This window comes from Stegostoma tigrinum, chromosome 16 (assembly GCF_030684315.1).
Source record: "Stegostoma tigrinum isolate sSteTig4 chromosome 16, sSteTig4.hap1, whole genome shotgun sequence".
Lineage (NCBI taxonomy): Eukaryota > Metazoa > Chordata > Chondrichthyes > Orectolobiformes > Stegostomatidae > Stegostoma > Stegostoma tigrinum.
In genome coordinates this window covers 15,692,283-15,711,501 of record NC_081369.1, presented here as the reverse complement: position 1 = coordinate 15,711,501, position 19,219 = coordinate 15,692,283, and the positions used below count along the sequence as shown (strand labels likewise).

The window sequence follows — 19,219 nt, the reverse complement described above, 5'->3', positions numbered from 1 at the left end:
GGAGAATCTGAGATAACACGGTGTAGAGCTGGATGAACACACAAGGCCTAGCAGCAGAGGAGCAGGAAAGCTGACATTTTGGGCCATTTGCTGAAGAAGGGTCTAGGCCCGAAATGTCTGCTTTCTTGCTCCTTGGATGCTGCTTGGCCTGCTGTGTTCATCCAGCTCCACACCTTGTTATTTACATTAGGTTCTGCTGGGTTATAGCTGAGACAAAAGAGATTCTTCAACAAAGCACAACACAATTGCACTGTGAACCATCTCAGGGGGCAATGGGATGTCCCGCAACAGACTGAAATGTCCAAATGGACCTCACTAAAGACTCTCCATGTCTGCCATTGCATAAAATAATCCTGCATCTCAGTTTGTTGAGGTAAGCCTGTCTGCACACACTTTTACAAAAGCATCAAAGCAAGATGGAAATTAGAAATCTCTTTAATTACATAGTGAAACAAAGTAAACAGGCCTGGGCAGACTGCAAACCAACCAGCTGCACACAGCATGTCCTGACTTATACATGAGCATTATGCTGTAACCCTGTACATAGCACGTCACTCTCAACTCGATAAACAAGAAAACTAGTAATTAAACAGAAATGCAATCATTTAATGTTTGATCACTTTTGGCTGGGAAGGACATCAGAAAAACACTGGCCTGTTTATGCATGCCTGCACATCACCAGGAGTATTCTGTTATGTGTTTGTTTTCTAAAACTACTTCTTTCCCCGTTATTCATTGCCTTTTGCTGTATCTCCCAATAGTTTGGTATCTTTGCTTTCTTGCACTCAAACCAGTTTGAAACGTTTGTACCTACTGCTTTTCTGAACCTTTGTTATTTCATTTTATCCCTTGCCCTTTGATCATCACTTACTATCTTATTTTCACACACGCTGAAGATTATTTTTCTGACTCGCTTGAGCGAGTCATAGCAGAGCAAGTTGAAAAACAGCAAGAAGGGCGTACAGAGAATTCGCAGGGCGCTGTAATTCAACAAGCTGTTGTTTTATTCTGAAAGAAAAAAATTGTATAGACTCACCTTGCATCCAGAGGGTTCGTGCAATGAGAGAAGTTTTAAGCACCGGCTTTGGAAGGTTATTTTTGTAACTTTAAAGTGGAGGGTATCAGAACACAAAATCCCAGGCCCCAAGATGACTTTCCATATTAAGCAGAGGTTCACCTGCACATTTGTTAATGTGGTATACTGCAACCATTGTACCCAGTGTGGCTTCCTCTACATTGGGGAAACCAAGCGGAGGCTTGGGGACCGCTTTGCAGAACACCTCCGCTCGGTTCACAATAAACAACAGCATCTCCCAGTCGCAAACCATTTCCACTCCCCCTCCCATTCTTTAGACGACATGTCCATCATGGGCCTCCTGCAGTGCCACAATAATGCCACCCGAAGGTTGCAGGATCAGCAACTCATATTCTGCTTGGGAACCCTGCAGCCTAATGGTATCAATGTGGACTTTACCAGCTTCAAAATCTCCCCTTCCTCCACCGCATCCCTAAACCAGCCCAGTTCGTCCCCTCCCCACACTGCACCACACAACCAGCCCAGCTCTTCCCCTCCACCCACTGCATCCCAAAACCAGTCCAACCTGTCTCTGCCTCCCTAACCTGTCCTTCCTCCTACCCCAAGCCGCACCCTCATCTCCTACCTATTAACCTCATCCCACCTCCTTGACCTGTCCGTCTTCCCTGGACTGACCTATCCCCTCTCTACCTCCCCACCTATACTCTTCTCTCCACCTATCTTCTTTTCTCTCCATCTTCGGTCCGCCTCCCCCTCTCTCCCTATTTATTCCAGAACCCCCACCCCATCCCCCTCTCTGATGAAGGGTCTAGGCCCGAAACGCCAGCTTTTGTGCTCCTGAGATGCTGCTGGGCCTGCTGTGTTCATCCAGCCTCACATTTTATTATCCTTTACTTGTTCATTTCAGCAGCGAGCATAAGAATTGGAGAATGGAGTTCTCTATGCCCTGTCCTTGTAAACTTACAACACTGTGCTCACCTCTTTGTTTTTTCCGGTCTTTGTGCTAATGGGCCATTAAACCTTGGTGGCCACAGGAAGAAAATATTGTAACCCATGTTCTATCCATTGGGATCTACCTGGTGCTGTTGACAACACTTTGATTTAGTATCCATTCACTGAGGTGACGGTACAAACATAAACAGCTCTTCTTTTAGCTCCAGCCTCTTAAAGGATAAACCAGCAACAAATGCATGTGGAGTTTTCAGGGGTTTGGGCCATTAGTTTGGACACCCCAGGTCTACCAACCCAAGGTACACTCATTACCAGTCCTTACAATATTGGATCAGGTTTGCCAGCACAGGATAAATAGCAGAGGAGAGTTTACCACTGAACTGCCTCCAACTGTAGGTTGCTGTAAACTTCACCGAAGAAACCCTCAGACCCATAAGCCTATACGACAGTAAGCCTCAAATTTGTTCAGTCCTAAAGGCTCAGCCAGTCTCCTGTGGCTTCTCAAAAGTCACTTCCTTTCTTAGAAATTGTTACGAGAAGAGTGAAAAGTAAACCAGTGCTCAAGGTTTTGTGGTCTGTAGAGTCATAGAGGTCTATAGCATGGACAAAAGACCTTCGGCCCATTGAGTCTGCACCAGTCAAAAACAATCAAAACATAGTCCCATTTTTCAGCGCTTGCCCCTTTGCTTTGTGTGCCTTGGCTTCTTACATGTTACAGCGTACTGACAACTATAATAGTGACAAATGTTAGAAGTATGGCAGTGTCAGGGATTAGTCACTGGATTGACAATTCAGGAAATGGAAATTCAAATCCCACCGCAGTGGAAAATTTGAAGTTTGTTTTGATTTTTAAAAGTTGAGAAATAAAAAGCTAGCATCTATAACAGTGATCATTAAACAATTTGGCTGTTGCAAAAACCCCACTGGTGAGAGTTATGACCTTCAGGGAAGGAAGCCAGGCCTGTATGACCTCATATTAGGTCACATTACTGTGCTTGGCTTTTAATTGATCTCTTTAGTCATCAACGACATTATTTAGTTATGGTTCTCTGTTTCAAGAAATCAGTGACTCACCACCATCATGGGCTGGATTGCCGAGACACTGCACAAATGGGCGTTGACAAGGAAGTTGAAAAAAATTGCATAAGGCTGGCAAAGAGAAGCTCCTCAACATTGAGAGCAAGAAGTCCCATTTTCCAACCAAGTACAAATGTCAGAATGAGATTGTTGGTACTGAGCAGCAAAGGACTATTGACATGCATCAATATCTCAATATTTGCGAATCTCACCTCAATTGCATGCTGCTTCTCATTCTCCCACCCAGTGCGTGGAAACTAGATGTTGACCATTCCCAATATGGAAGTCAGAGTGGTTATCTGGAACCTCCAGCTCACTGAACATATTCTTCTAGACTGCCATCTTGGGCGCAAGCCCCAATATCTCAGTACACACTCCATGGGCAGCGACCACACACATCCATTGGCACCCAGAATGTACCAACTTCACCACACCTTCGTGGCACATCTCCAGTCCCCATTTACACTGGTTCTACAATTCAGTGCTGCACTTGGGAATGCAATGACATCTTTCATTGCAATGCTGCTGCAAGAACACTTTGCACAGGGACAGACACTCAGCTTATGCATTGGAGGAGGGAACATCTTAGTAATTCCTGCTTGCCCTCTTAGCGCTGATTGTCTTTGCACCTACGTGGGATCACAGCATCCCTGCCTTGCCTTGTTTTACTTTATCTTTATCTTTCTGCGCTTTGCTACCTCAGCCACAGCTTACAGGCTGACAGTACTTCTATCTTGTCTTCTGTGCAGTCAAAGTCATGCTCATTAGTGACCGTCAGTTGTTGGTAGTGGTACATATGTGGGAGGCGTTGATGGGGGTATGATAGGTCGTGGCACATAGATAGAAACCATTTTGGGAAGATAGTGTGAGAAAACCTTCTCGGGGTAACAGAGAGCAATCCTCCATGCGATTCGTCGAATATCACACAGTCAATTGTTGGTAAAATTCTGCCCTCCCTCATGATCACTAAAAATGGGCATTAATATGACTTTGCCAACTGTGCCCACATTCTAGGCACAAAGTAGCAAAGTTGGGGTACAATTATTGTCAGCAAATGTTTAGCATGTCAATTGTGCAGTGATAGGTCCTAGTTTACTAGCTGGTGCGTGATGTCAGTTTGGCACTCACTGGGATACTTGGAGTTCCCAGTTTAGAATGAGTTGCCACCTGCTATTAAAAGTAAAGGTATCAAAGTTAATATTCAAGTGAGCGTTGCTTGGAGTGTGTGCATTAGGCCTGTACCCAGATTAACTTCCATTCTCAATACGGCAGGTTTACTCTATACTCCGGCAAAGCTGTGCAGATGCTGATTGAGCAATGACACAGCCAAAGCACAAAACAGAAAACAAAACAAAACCGAAGAGAATCAGCAAACGAGCTTCTCTGTTAGAGTATTGTCAGTAGTGTAAGTTATGGCAAAGTTAAAATGGCTTGTGCAATGATCACTAGGGAGATATGAACTGTTCAAACTTTTAAAACTGATCGATGATGAAAGCAAAACAGATCAATCTTTGAGTGGGGCATTAATACCTATTGGTAACGTACTGCAAGTTTATTCCCTTTAAATTTACCTTCTCTTAAAGGTTGGTGAGAAATTCTCAATTGGGATATTATTAAATCAGAAAGGGTGTAGAGAAGATTCACAAGGATATTGCCAGGAATGGAGGGTGAGAGTTTAACAAGCTGGGTAGGCTGGGAGTTCACTTGAGTGTAGGAGGTTTATAAAATTGTGAGAGGCATAAAAAAGGATGAGTAACAAAATCTTTTTCCTAGGATGGTGGGAGTACAAAGCTAGCAGACATAATTTTAAGGTAAGAGGAGAAAGATTTAAAAGGTTCCTGAGCAGCAAGGTTTTCACACAGAGGGTGGTTTGTATGTGGAATGAACTGCCAGAGGAAATGATAGATGCAAGTTTAGTTACAACATTTAAAAAACATTTGGACGGTACATAAATAGGAAATGATTTGGGCCAAGCATGGGTAAATGGGACGAGTTTGGTTTAGGAAACTTGGTTTATGTGGTCAGGTTGGACCGAAGGGCCTGTTTCAGTGCTGCATGACTCTATGCCTCTATTATCAATTGTAATTGGAACACTTTGTTTCACTTCATTTGCGATTGTGTATTCCTTGTGAGGACAACAATGATCTCTGCTTTACAACAAATTAAAGATAACTGTGAATGACCATCATGACTATAATCCTGGCCCTCTGCACCCACTATGCCATTTAACCATAACTGTTCAGATTTTGGTCATTCATATTTATGCCTCTACTTTAGGCTCGCACTTGTATTTCTCTAGAGCACCTTCCATGCTCTCAGGGTATCCCAAAGTTCTTTACAATTAATGAAGTAATGCTGAAACGTAGCTACAATCGCAGAGTTGAAAATGCGACAACTAGATTGCGCACAGCCAAGTCCACGTGATAAATGATTAAATGACACTTTTCTAAGCTGGGCTTTTCTTTTAAGATCCTTTGAGTTGGCTACTTTACACTGAAGCTTAACTCATCGTAGACCAAGATGCACTACTTTTCATTGTCAGATGATTTTTCAAAGGAAACTCTTTATCAATGACCACAGAGGAAGAGATTACTAAGTGTAGGGAAACACTTTTATGAGGTGGACCCTCATAGAAATCTATAAGACCCTAACAGGACTAGACAGGCTAAACACAGGGAGGACGTTCCCAGTGACTAGGGAATCCAGAATCAGGGGTCACCATCTAAGGGTACAGGTAGGCCATTTAAGACCGAAATGAGGAGAATTTTCTTCATCTAGAAAGTGCTGAGCCTGTGGAATTCTCTGCCATGACCGCAGTTGAGGCCAAAACATTGAATGTTTTCAAGAAGGATTTAGATATAGCTCTGACGGTTAAAGGGATCAAAGGGTTTGGGGAGAAAGTGGGAAAAGGGGAGTGAGTTTAATGATCGGCCATGATCATATCGAATGGTGGAGCAGGCTTGAAGGGCTGAATGGCCTACGACTGTTCCTGTTTTCTACATTTCCTGAACATCTATAATTAAAACAAAGACCAAAGTAATAAACTGAAGACAAAATAAGGGGATAAAACAGAATAGACAAAGTAAACGGGTAAATATTAGTGATAAAGAAAGAAATGAAACAAAGGGTGCAGATGTACAGGAGAAATAAGGTTACCAAAAGCAAGAACAAACTAGGAATGATGTATCAGTTAATAAAGAAGTGAAGGAAACTCAAATTAAAGAAAAAGGCATACATTAAGAAGTTAGACACCGAAGGAATGGATGACATGAGGAAATTCCAAAAGCTCAGAAAACAGAAAGGATCGGAAAGTGAAACAACTAAATTAAGTTGACTAGGATCACAAAAATAAATAGTACACACACACAAATAAGAAAATTATAATAAAAGCCAACAGAGATAGAGCCACAAAGGGATACATGCAATAAATGTGATTGCAGCAATGAAATACCACAATTATTAAATAATGACTTTACTCAGTTTTATCAAGGGTGCGGGCATAAAACTATCAAAACATTTGAGATAGAAGGATTTATGTAGCAGATAATTGATAAACTAAAACTTGAGAGAATACATTCCTTGGTTTGTACAGATTGTAAGCATACACATTACAAGTTTAGAAAGTGATAGAAGTTGAATTCTTACACAGACATAAAACAAGTCATTAGTAAATAGGAAAGTACCAGAGGACTGGCAAACATTAATGCAATTCCTATTAAAAAAAAGGATGCAAGAATAAGTCCAGGAGACCACAGACCAAGTAGCTTATCATTAACAAAAAAGATAATAAAACCTTTACTTGAAGATGCAGTAGGAAAACCTGACTACATAGTAAAAAAAGATTTCAAAAGAAAGACAATGCCTGATCAACCCTTACTGAATTCTCCGAAGATGTAACTAGACAAGAGTCATGCAGTAGATGCCAATCTTTCCCATCGTTTCCAGATAACCACATGTAAAGGCTTCTCTTCCCAGTCTTATAATGCTATCACTCGGGTTCCCAGAGACTTATCCTTGACTATCCCCTATTTCCCATCTATATTGTTGCCCTTGGCAGTAATATCTAAGAAGTAGCTCTTATAATACTAAGCTTTACCTCACAATCATCTTACTCGACATCTTACCAACTCTGATTTGTCACATCTGGTCCAAATTCAGTACTGCATGAGCAGAAATGTCCTCCAACTATATAAAAATATAATAACAGCCATGGCCTATGGTCCTCATTACAAACACTATTGTCTCACCAGCTAGTCCTGGCCAATTGCTGAGAAAAGTCAGACATTTGCAATCTTGGCATTCCATCCCATTCCAACCACTTATCCAACACCATCAAAACTGCCTGCTTCCACCTCCAGAACCTGTCTCCAGATTACTCAGCTGGCACAACCCAAATCTATCTGCCTATTACTTCCAGAGATGACTAAGGCTACCCAACCATCTTCCACTTTTCATAAACTTGAATTTAGCCAAAATTTTGTTGCCCATATCCTAATCCACAACAAATTCCTTTCATTCGCCATCAGCCCCATACTTGTTGACTTACATTGGTTTCTGGTCAGGCACTGTTTCAATGGCAAAATTCTCATTCGGGATTTTAAATCCCTCTGGGTCCTCAACTATCTCTGTTCTTCCCATTTAGTCCTCTCACATCACTCCATTATAATCACTCCATTTGCCTTTAGCTACCTAGGCCCTGAGCTCTGGAATTTCCTTTCTAAACACCTCCGGTGAATAAAGTGGTATCGCTACAGGCAATTGATTCTTGCATAAAGACTCAACTCTAGATTACCTTTCAAAGTGTGAGTGAACAAAAAGATGGTTGACAGTGTCAGAGATGATGGGAACTGCAGATGCTGGAGATTCCAAGATAATAAAATGTGAGGCTGGATGAACACAGCAGGCCAAGCAGCATCTCAGGAGCACAAAAGCTGACGTTTCGGGCCTAGACCCTTCATCAGAGCTTCATCAGATGGTTGACAGTGATGCATTTTGACTGTTAATGAAATGTTAAAGTCACTAACACAAACAAGCGAGCCAAGGGTGCTCACAGATGAGAGTGTGTGATGAATATTCCAAGGTGACTAAGAAAAGTAACACAGAAATATTGCACAAAGAGGGAGTGAAATAATGAAGGCTTCAAGCAAATCATTAAGGTGGGGGCTCAAGTCCGCTTGCAAACCAATGAATCAGAGATTTTCAATTTTGAAAGCGCTTTACTGTTACAATCCCAGGAAAAAATTCTCTCATTCAAATAAGGGCACTGCTACTTTGCCAAAACCAGCACATTCATCATGATTAATACAGGTTCAAGGACAATGGAAATTCTATATTGAACCTGGGTTAATATTAGTCACCATTTACATAAACTAATGTGGGTTTACTTTGTACAATTCACAAAACTACCTTTGTAAATTTTGTTATTTTTCAAATTCATTCACAGGATGAGGGTAGCTCTGGCTAGGTCAGCAATTACTACTCATCCCTAATTGCCCAGGTGGCAGTTTAAGAGTCAACCACATTTGCTATGGGTCTGGAGTCACATGTAGGCCAGGCCAGATGAAGTTGGCAATTTCCTTCCTTAAAGGATGTTAAGGAACACAATGGGGTTTTCCAACAATCAGCAATGGGTTCATGTTCATCATTAGACTCATAATTATAGATTATTATTGAATTCAAATTCGACCATCTGCCACCGTGGGATTTGAACCCAGGTCCCCAGAACATTGCCTGGGTCTCTGAATGAATAGTCCAGCATTAATAGCACCAGGCCATTGCCTCCCCTAAATTATTGCCATTAAACTAATTTAGTTTTCAAACACATTGCAAAGTCCAGGATGAGTGCTGATCAGTTAATCTTCTATCCAAATGGGGACTGATTTAACAAAAGATAATCAGGAGGGCCACTGGGCTCAAAACATTAACTTGGGTTCTGTCCACAGACGCTGGCAGAAAAGCTGAGTTTCTCCAGCAATTTTTGTTTTTATTTCTGGAATAATGCACTGACTATTTTCTCCCGACAGGAAATTCCCTAGTTCACTGAATAAAGTTTACAGCCTGTATCTGAACTGACGGCAAACTGAAATGCTTCTCGCAGTACAACAAAGAAATTGGTAAGTAATAATACGTTCACACAACATGCAAATAACGCAGCTGTTGATAAGAGAATGGATTAAAACACAAGACAGATTGCTGTTGTTTATCAGTTAAGATTCTCTAATTGATGAATCAAATTCAACTTTGTTTGGGTGCTGAGGTTGAATAGACTGGGGCTACATGAAAACTACCCACTACAGTATGACATGAAAACACTTAGCACAGTCTCAAGATCACAGAGTGGACCAGGCCCCACAGTAAATCACAAATGGAGGGGTTGGAGAGAGTCGTTTCACAGATTTGGGTGGGCGGGTCACAGCATTGGGAAGGGTGAATCGTAGCAGGCATACAAAAGGAGACAAGTTGGCCACATGGTTGTTGATGCAATGCACACCATGACAACATGCACATATGCAGCTGGGATCATACCAGTGGAATGGGATGAGGCTATTACTTGGCCATTAATTGACCCATTAAGGGCCTCAGTTGGCATTGAGTTGGAATGGTTGACCAGGCAGCTTCCTGCACAAAACCTAAATCGGTGGAGTGTCTCAGGTTTGTGACGGGCCCCATCTTCCGACATAAGCTCAGCAACTGTAAGTGAAGTCTCCATCCACAACGTTTGAAATAAGATGGTCAATCTCTAAAACATGACGGAGATTAAGCTGGAGGGTTTTCTTAATAAAACAACATTAAACCCTTTCGTTTTATTGGAGGAACATTGCAATGCCTGTTTTCATACTACAACAAATTGCCACAGTTCCAAGTGCCAAAAGACCTGATGGGCTGAAACTGTCCCTTTGTAAAGTTATCTGGAGATGCATTATCAGTTGATCTAATGACAATGGAAGAAAGTATCTGCTTTGTAGCATTGAAATCAGCTGCAGTAGAGCTGTAAATTCAGATTAGATTAAAAGTGGGCACCTGTGCTGTTAGTATTGTAATAGATTTTATATATAAACCACTTCAATACTAGCACTGTAGAGATCTTTGGGCTTTAAAAGCTGAAAGCAGTAAAGTTTCAGATCAATGATACCTCCCTCTGTCAGTCAGTGAGAAGCAAGCCAGATACACTGGCTTTTTTCAGCATCCAATTGGCACTGTTTTGCAAAGGTGGTGAAAGGCTGCCATCAGTACGGGACTGCCAAACTACCTGTGTCACACAGTCACCAGCCTGGTTTATATTTATAAACTGACAAAATTAAAACTTATCTACAAGCCACCAACTCTTCCCTACAATCTAGGAAATCTCTCATGTTTGCCTCACTCAGGTTTGTTAACTCGTCCAGATTCTGAGGACTCAATTCTCACAGTTTTACCGCATACTAGAGAACACTTTTACTCAATCTTAAATGTGAGCTATCTTTTATAATTGGTTCTACACGTGGAGTGTAAAATAAAAGCGCACTTCCCATTCCCCCACATGAATATATATCCATTATAGTGAACCGAAACCCATCATTGCCTGAGACAGGGGCTCGTGCGGAGATTATGCACTCAATATCCTCTGGTAATTTAGCCAACTGATCAGTTTTCTTTTGCACCCTATGAGCAGTGAGTAGTGGCAAGCAGCTTAACAGTGCCAGCTGGTACAACTGAAATTCCTGACGTATTCAGCCAATATCCATAGTCGTACTTTTCAACAGGTACTACGAACATGGGAAGATACAAAATGGCAGCAGAAATCGGCCCTTTGGCTTCTTGAACCTGCTCTGCCAGTCAATAAGATCAGGGCTGATCTATTTATTTTGAATTCTACATTTAACATAGAACATAGAACATTACAGCACAGAACAGACCCTTCAGCCCACAATGTTGTGCCGACCATTGATCCTCATGTATGCACCCTCAAATTTCTGTGACCATATACATATCCAGCAGTCTCTTAAATGACCCCAATGACCTTGCTTCCACAACTGCTGCTGGCAACGCATTCCATGCTCTCACTACTCTCTGCGTAAAGAACCTGCCTCTGACATCCCCTCTATACTTTCCACCAACCAGCTTAAAACTATGACCCCTCGTGCTAGCCATTTCTGCCCTGGGAAATAGTCTCTGGCTATCAACTCTATCTATGCCTCTCATTATCTTGTATACCTCAATGAGGCGCCCTCTCCTCCTCCTTTTCTCCAATGAAAAGAGACCGAGCTCAGTCAACCTCTCTTCATAAGATAAGCCCTCCAGTCCAGGCAGCATCCTGGTAAACCTCCTCTGAACCCTCTCCAAAGCATCCACATCTTTCCTATAATAGGGCGCCCAGAACTGGACGCAGTATTCCAAGTGCGGTCTAACCAAAGTTTTATAGAGCTGCAACAAGATCTCACGACTCTTAAACTCAATCCCCCTGTTAATGAAAGCCAAAACACCATATGCTTTCTTAACAACCCTGTCCACTTGGGTGGCCATTTTAAGGGATCTATGTATCTGCACACCAAGATCCCTCTGTTCTTCCACACTGCTAAGAATCCTATTCTTAATCCTGTACTCAGCTTTCAAATTCGACCTTCCAAAATGCATCACCTCGCATTTATCCAGGTTGAACTCCATCTGCCACCTCTCAGCCCATCTCTGCATCCTGTCAATGTCCCGCTGCAGCCTACAACAGCCCTCTACACTGTCAACGACACCTCCGACCTTTGTGTCGTCTGCAAACTTGCTGACCCATCCTTCAATTCCCTCATCCAAGTCATTAATAAAAATTACAAACAGTAGAGGCCCAAGGACAGAGCCTTGTGGAACTCCACTCACCACTGACTTCCAGGCAGAATATTTTCCTTCTACTACCACTCGCTGTCTTCTGTTGGCCAGCCAATTCTGTATCCAAGCAGCTAAGTTCCCCTGTATCCCATTCCTCCTGACCTTCTGAATGAGCCTACCATGGGGAACCTTATCAAATGCCTTACTGAAGTCCATATACACCACATCCACAGCTCGACCCTCATCAACCTTTCTAGTCACATCCTCAAAAAACTCGATAAGGTTTGTAAGGCATGACCTACCCCTCACAAAGCCATGTTGACTGTATTTGATCAAGCCATGCTCTTCCAGATGGTCATAAATCTTATCCCTCAGAATCCTTTCTAACACCTTGCAGACGACAGACGTGAGACTTACCGGTCTATAATTGCCGGGGATTTCCCTATTTCCTTTCTTGAAGAGAGGAATTACATTTGCCTCTCTCCAGTCCTCAGGTACGACTCCAGTGGAGAGCGAGGATGCAAAGATCTTCGCAAGTGGCGAAGCAATTGCATTTCTCGCTTCCCAAAGCAGCCGAGGACAAATCTGATCCGGGCCTGGCGACTTGTCAATCTTAATGTTTGACAAAATTTTCAGCACATCGGCTTCGTCTATCTCTATCCATTCCAGCATGCACACCTGCTCTTCAAAGGTTTCATTCACTACAAAGTTGGTTTCTTTCGTAAAGACAGAAGCAAAAAACTCATTTAGGGCTTCCCCTACCTCCTCAGGCTCCACACACAAGTTCCCTATGCTATCCCTGATCGGCCCTACTCTTTCTTTGACCATTCTCTTATTCCTCACGTAAGTGTAAAATGCCTTTGTGTTTTCCCGGATTCCTTCTGCCAAGCCTTTCTCGTGCCCCCTCCTGGCTCTCCTCAGACCATTTTTGAGCTCCTTCCTTGCCTGCATGTAATCCTCTCTAGCTGAACTTGACCCTAGCTTCCTCCACCTTATGTAAGCTACCTTCTTCCTTTTCACTAGAAGCTCCACCGCTCTCGTCATCCAAGGTTCCTTAATCTTACCCCTTCTTGCCTGTCTCAGAGGGACATATTTACTCATCACTCCCAACAACTGTTCCTTAAACCGTCTCCACATGTCTATAGTTCCCTTACCATGGAACAACTGCTCCCAGTCCATCATCCTTTGAGTTCCTTGCAAGATAAGAATCACTGAGCACTGGGGACTCAGCTGGCTTTGATCCCTTTTGACAAAGAGCCGAGTAAGAGTGACCACACAGTGGCACAGTGGTTAGCATTGCTGCCTTGCAGTGCCAGGGACCTGGGTTTGGTTCTTTCAGTGGCTGGATTAATACAAGATTCACTAGGAGCTCTGAAAAGGAAGGTAGATAGGTGGATACAGATGGATGTTTCTCATTAAAATTCATTCTTGGGACCTGAGTGTCACTGGCTGGACCCAGGATTTGACCCAGTTAAAGGGATAGCGATATAATTCCAAATCAGCATATGTGCCTTGGATAGGGACCACCATACATCTTATACTTTGATACCTCTATGTGTCCTACAGCATGAAATATTGGTGAGCTGTCATGGTCTCTCGGAGCCTTTGCAGGTCAGAAATGTTTTTTTTTGTCTAAGTTGCCCGAAGGATCGTTCCAGAGTTCAGAGGAAGGGTACACATCTGAAAAGGAGAATTTTTATTCTCACCATGGATTCTGCCTGACCTGCTGTGTATTTTCCTACTTTTTGTCAGATGTTCAACAGTTGCAAGTATTGCTAAAGCCATTCTTCTTTGTCTCTTCTGGGGCTTTGGATGTTAATGTAGGTAGAAATTGCACCAAGTATAAATGAATTGATCATTTCCGGTCTCTTTTTTCCATAACTACCTGTGTAGTTTGATGAAATAATGCAGTTCAATGTTGTAGGTGGAATCATATGTGACATTATGACCTTACCCTACTGTGTACAACAGTTTGCAAAGCAAAGACTCTCTTGATCGGTGTGCACTTGAGCAATTCTATTCTTTGTTAAGCAAATCATTTTGTTTGGAAAAAAAAGTTGAAACTTCAAAAAATTCAATTTTACATTTACACAATAAGAAACTGCATGTTTCTGAAAATATTATATTCAACTGCAATTTTCTCAGGGCAAAACTGCCAGTCAAAAGTGCCAATTTTTTGAATACTTCCCAGTGGTTCTACACAAAGTGTAAATGTAAAAATCTGGTGGCAAGAGGCCAGCTACAACGATTCTGCAGCTGGCACAGCATGAGACTGTGGACAGACTATTCATTGCTGCTGTCGCACACATAGCATCCAAAAGATTGTGATGGTACTGAATTTGGATTGCTTCTATTACATGGAGGCTGTTTAAAAAAAATTTGTAAAATGAATGCACCATAAGATAACAATAGTTACTGTGAAACACCGATTTACTGTAGTTTGCAGACAGAGCTCCAGTTTATTCAGAAGAATGAGGTTGCAGTCATCAGGCCAAGTTCAATTTCAAACCACAAATAAAATATCAGAAGTAAGCTGGATGCACAGGAGAACTTTCAGAAATAAACTTATCCTCGCTGGAAATCTAAAATCTAAGCAGTGGAATCATACAGCAGATTCAGCAGAATCCAGGGAGTGGGAAAGTAGATAATACTTCCCCATAGGCTGTTCACCAGAATATAAAGCGTGACTACTTTCCTTTGTAAATAATTGCAGCTGGAAAAATTATACCATATTGTCCGATGAGGGGTAGGAGACACCCATATCTTTAAAACTGGATTAGATGAGTAAATCATAGAATCCCTACAGTGTGGAAGCAGGCAATTCAGCCCATCTAGTCCATGTCCATCCTTCGAAGAGCATTCCCCATCCCACCCCCTGACTCACCTAATCCCTGTAACCTTGCATTTCCCATGGCTAATCCACCTAACCTGCACATCCCTGGACACTATGTACAACTCAGCATGGGAAATCCACCTAACCTGCAAATGTTTGGACTGTGGGAGGAAACCAGAGCACCCGGAGGAAACCCACACAGACACGGAGAATGCGCAAACTCCGCACAGACAGTTGCCCGAGGGTGGAATCAAACCAGGGTCCATGGTGCTAACCACTGAGCCACCATTCTGGCCTAGTCCGACAGAATTTTTGACACACACTCTATACTGGCACCCCACTGCGGTGATGAGTGAGCACTGTACTGCAAAAGGAATGGTGTTCTTCATGTGAAACATTAAGTGAAAGTCCCATCTACTCTCTTGGGTGGCTGTAAACAGATTCCATGATGTTATAAACAAACAAAGTCTTTTTGGTGAAGTCAACATGATGCCAACTCTTTCAGATCTTCAGAAAGACAATCAGACTCATGGGGCCCATGGAATCAACTTTTTCTGGCTCTCCTCCAAACCAACAAAGCTAGTGCTGTTTCTACTGTGTTTGACATTTCCATTGGCCAGACCTTGGCTAGTAGGTTATCTTAAAATATAAACTTCTACAGTTTTTATTGACTGGAAAGAGCTTTGGAAATCCTGAGATCACCTCAACCTTTCTATAAAATGGAATCTTTTACCTTTAAATGAACTATCGCAAAACTGCACTTCCAAGAAAATCATCTTTTGGGTCTGCCCTTCATCTCCAGAGAGTAGGATCGTTCTCTCATTCACAAAAAGGTGTGCATTAAATTCTACACATCCGCATCAAACATTAATCCCTCGCCCCAAGCAAATTGTGAAAATGATGGATGTTCGAATAACAATTATGATTTTCAAAAGGATAAAGCCATGATGCAAACACGAGTTGAAACATTCCGCAGTGACCTTTTAGTAAGCCAGCGCACAAACGCTGGGGGTGGAATTTAGCAATTTAAAGCGATATAATACCCTATTCATTTAGTCAGACCGTCCCCATGAACTGACCGTCCGCCGCTGTAGATTACTGTAAAGCAGATCAGATTGCTCAAGTTGACAAAGTAAAAGGGCACCGAGCAGCGCTTCGTTGCTTGTCTCATACGACTGCTTCCCCTTGCTGGCTAGTGGTTAAAGTTATAGCGCATAAGAAGGAAAAGAAACAAAACCAGTGACCTTTGTGTGATTACATACAGCGTTGACCTCTTCCCACACAGCGTCCACACACTGCAAAGTTCAGCAACTGAGCAGAAGAGAAGCCCGAGCAACTGGTCACCACTTTGATAGTTTAAACGTTTTCAGAACCTATGGTATCAGTGGGCAAAAACCGCCATCCGAGATCTTTCTGCCAAAGTACAATGGGGAATCCGTTCAGTTACTGGATTTTCCCTGTGCCTCAAGCACACCTAAATAGCACCTTGCTTAATTAAATGTCTTTAGGGAAGTTGCAGTTATAGTCAAACGCCAATGTTTATTTCTTCTCAATATGTACAGAACTGAACTGTTTAATAAGTGTATATACATAACGATTTTTTAAATGTATGAAGTATATATATATATACTTTTAAAAACCGTAGCTAGGTCAATCCTTGCTGGCTGTAAGAAGCTACTTTTTTTTGGTATTTAGAGGTTCAAAAGGCCTGAGCCTCACAATGAGAGGCTCGTTCTACCTTACCGTGAAAAACTGAAGAATGTGAGGACCCTGAACATGCCCAAACAACAGTTCGAGGCAGAGACAGTAGGAACTGCCAATGCTGGAGAATCTGAGATAATAGAGGCAGAAAGCTGTTTCGCTGATAGCCTGGGGAAACTATTGAAGCTGTTCAGTGAAGTTCATGCCGTCGCTGCCTACAGGTAACACATTCGAATACTTCAAGAAACAGCTCTGAAAAGGCAGGACTATATATCACACATTGCGGCGCGGGTGGGGGGGGGGGCGGTGGTGAGGTGGAGGTTGTTAGATTTAGAAAGAGCCTGTCACAATCTCAGGATACACCAAAACAGTTTACACAGCCAATGAGACACCGCAGCTGCAGTTAAAACAGCATAAGTGAACAGGTTGTGTGTGTTTTTCCTGATGTTGTTTGAGGGAGCCAGGGTTGTTCCAGACGCAGATAAATGCTCCTGTGCTCTGTCACTATACCTTCCGTCTGTCTGGGAGTATTCCAGAGAGAGCAGCCAGCGTTTCCCTCATTGGCCTCAGGGCTGAGAGAAGACCGTTCCCAGCTGAACCCAGCTTGATCCCCATGATTTATTTGCCCAGGGAGAGGGCGTCGCTCTACAGTTGCCCGTTTGCAATGGAACGACCGAGAGCCCACTCACGTGGAGAAGGCACTCGCTGTAAATGGGAAAGCTCGGGAGTTCCTCAGGGATCAGATTAACGAGGGGCTTTCCTATCATTGACTTACTCCCGATGGTAACAATTTGGTTCACCCTACTGAGTCAAATCTCACCCTGGACTCAAAACGCTCGGCTGGTTATATTTCCGCACTATATCGACAGCAGGATTTTTGGGGGGGGGGGGAAGAAGCGGGTGGAGGGGATGGGTTGTTTTTGAACCCTGCAAACGGAGACCCTTTCTGGAGGAAGGGACTGGTGTCAGAATTGATCGCAAGCGCGTGTATTTAGTTCGGTAAATCTGGCCGTCATCCCACCAAACCCCAACTCAACCGAAGAGGAGCAGGACGAATATGGATCCCCACTGACTACACTGTTTACTTGAGTCTCTTCCTTTGATTGTTGGATGAAGCCATAATCCAAATGTTTTTGTTTCCTCTGTGCTAATGCACTGCGTTTGTCAAGGGTTTTTTTGTGAGTAAAGTGCATCTTTGAATTTAAAGAAAAAGACTCCCTTCTGAATCACATTTGGGAATCTAAATGAATTTGCTCCTCCTCACTTATCACATGGTGACAGGTATGATTAAAAAGACGGGGTGGGGGTGGAATGTGGTTAGATTTGTAAATTGGATATACTGGCGAAGAAAAGATGAAACCAGTTTGGGATTGCACTGTGCAGGTCCAGTGTAGCAGCCCATAGCCCCTGAGGGTCCGGCACGTTGACACAGCTTGAGATACACGCATTGGATCATCAGCAAGCAGAATAATCCAAAGGATAGCAACAGTCCCACTCTATGCTTGGCCATTCATACGCCCTGCTGGTTTAGGTCCAACACCTTACCTGCGTTTTAATTCACCCTCTTCTTATCGCGGGGGCGTCCACTCCCTCCGCGCTCAGCAAGTTGCCATACGCCAGCAGAAGTTCCGAATGGAAGTTACACTCGCCACACAAGGTACAAACGCCCGGCCACCGGGAGCAGGAAGTGGCTGGAAATCCACTTGCGCCCGAACTTGAAAATTCAGCCTGAAACAGGCGCCCCTAGTACGAGACGGCAGACTGGCTCACACTGTCAGCAAACTTCTGATCATTTTCACCCCTTCCCCTCTCCTCTCCTCTCCAGTGGCAACTGTGTGTAAAACAAAACACACACATTGCTGCTGAGACTCCGCCTTGGGTTTTTTTTTGAGGAGGATGTACTCCGTTTATACAGTATAACCGGAGGAGCAATCCTGCTCTCCTGTGGCAAGCGAATGGCATTGGCTGCTTTCTCTCTCTCTCTCACACACAGGCAAAGTTAGGTTCATTGAGATATCAGACACTAGAAGCTCTCCCAGAATCCAGTATCACTGCCACCGGGTTCGAGTTATTCTTTCACATCCATCTCCATAAACAACAGTTGTAATGTGAGATAACAAGGCGTAGACATGGATGAACTCAGCAGGCCAAGCAGCATGAGAGGAGCAGCAAGGCTGACATTTCGGGTCCAGACCCTTCTTCAGAAATTGTAATGTGCTGTTTTCACCAGATACTCCGCATTGCTTTTGCCCTTTTTGTTAATATGGGAGACACCAATGATTTATTCCCCTCCACAACAGTTAAATAAAGCCCCAGTCATAGCGAAGCTTAAAACAGTCTGATTGCATTTAGTAATAATGCTACTTCTGGAGACACGCTAGTCCGTCGGAGTACCGCTAACAGGCGCCCCTTCTCCATTGCCCCTTAAAACACAGTCTCACTCTACAATTGGATTCCCCCTCTAACTTGTGAATTGAGAATGTATGCAGATCGAGCTCGACAATTCACGGGAACGTTAGTACTGGGAATGATAATCAAGATTTCAAATTAAACCGGGTCCTATATCTACTTAATAGGCTTAGTGTAACCGCATAACAATGTAAACCACTGAGAACAGGCACTGCTGGAGGAACTCAGTAACTACCAGGATGTTGTTAAACCTGAAAAGGGAGCAGAAAAGATTTACAAGGATGTTGCCGGGTCTGGAGGGTTTGAGCTAAAGGGAGAGGCTGAATAGGCTGGGGCTATTTTACCTAGAGCTTTCGACGCTGAGAGGGTAAGCTTATAGAGGTTTATAAAATCGCTGGGGGTATGGATAAGGTTAATAT

General features: G+C 43.1%; 1 protein-coding gene across 2 annotated transcripts in view; it reads right to left on the bottom strand.

Moving 5' to 3' along the window:
- Window positions 1-16,566, bottom strand: part of cpne2 (copine II) — a 220,764-nt gene extending 204,198 nt beyond the window's left edge. Inside the window, exon 1 of one of the 2 annotated variants that reach the window (XM_059651546.1) lies at window positions 16,434-16,566. The gene's annotated coding sequence lies outside the window, so the exon portion shown is untranslated. The remainder of the gene's footprint in view (window positions 1-16,433) is intronic. The other variant, XM_048546529.2, reaches the window with a different exon arrangement.
- Window positions 16,567-19,219: the final 2,653 nt, after the last annotated feature.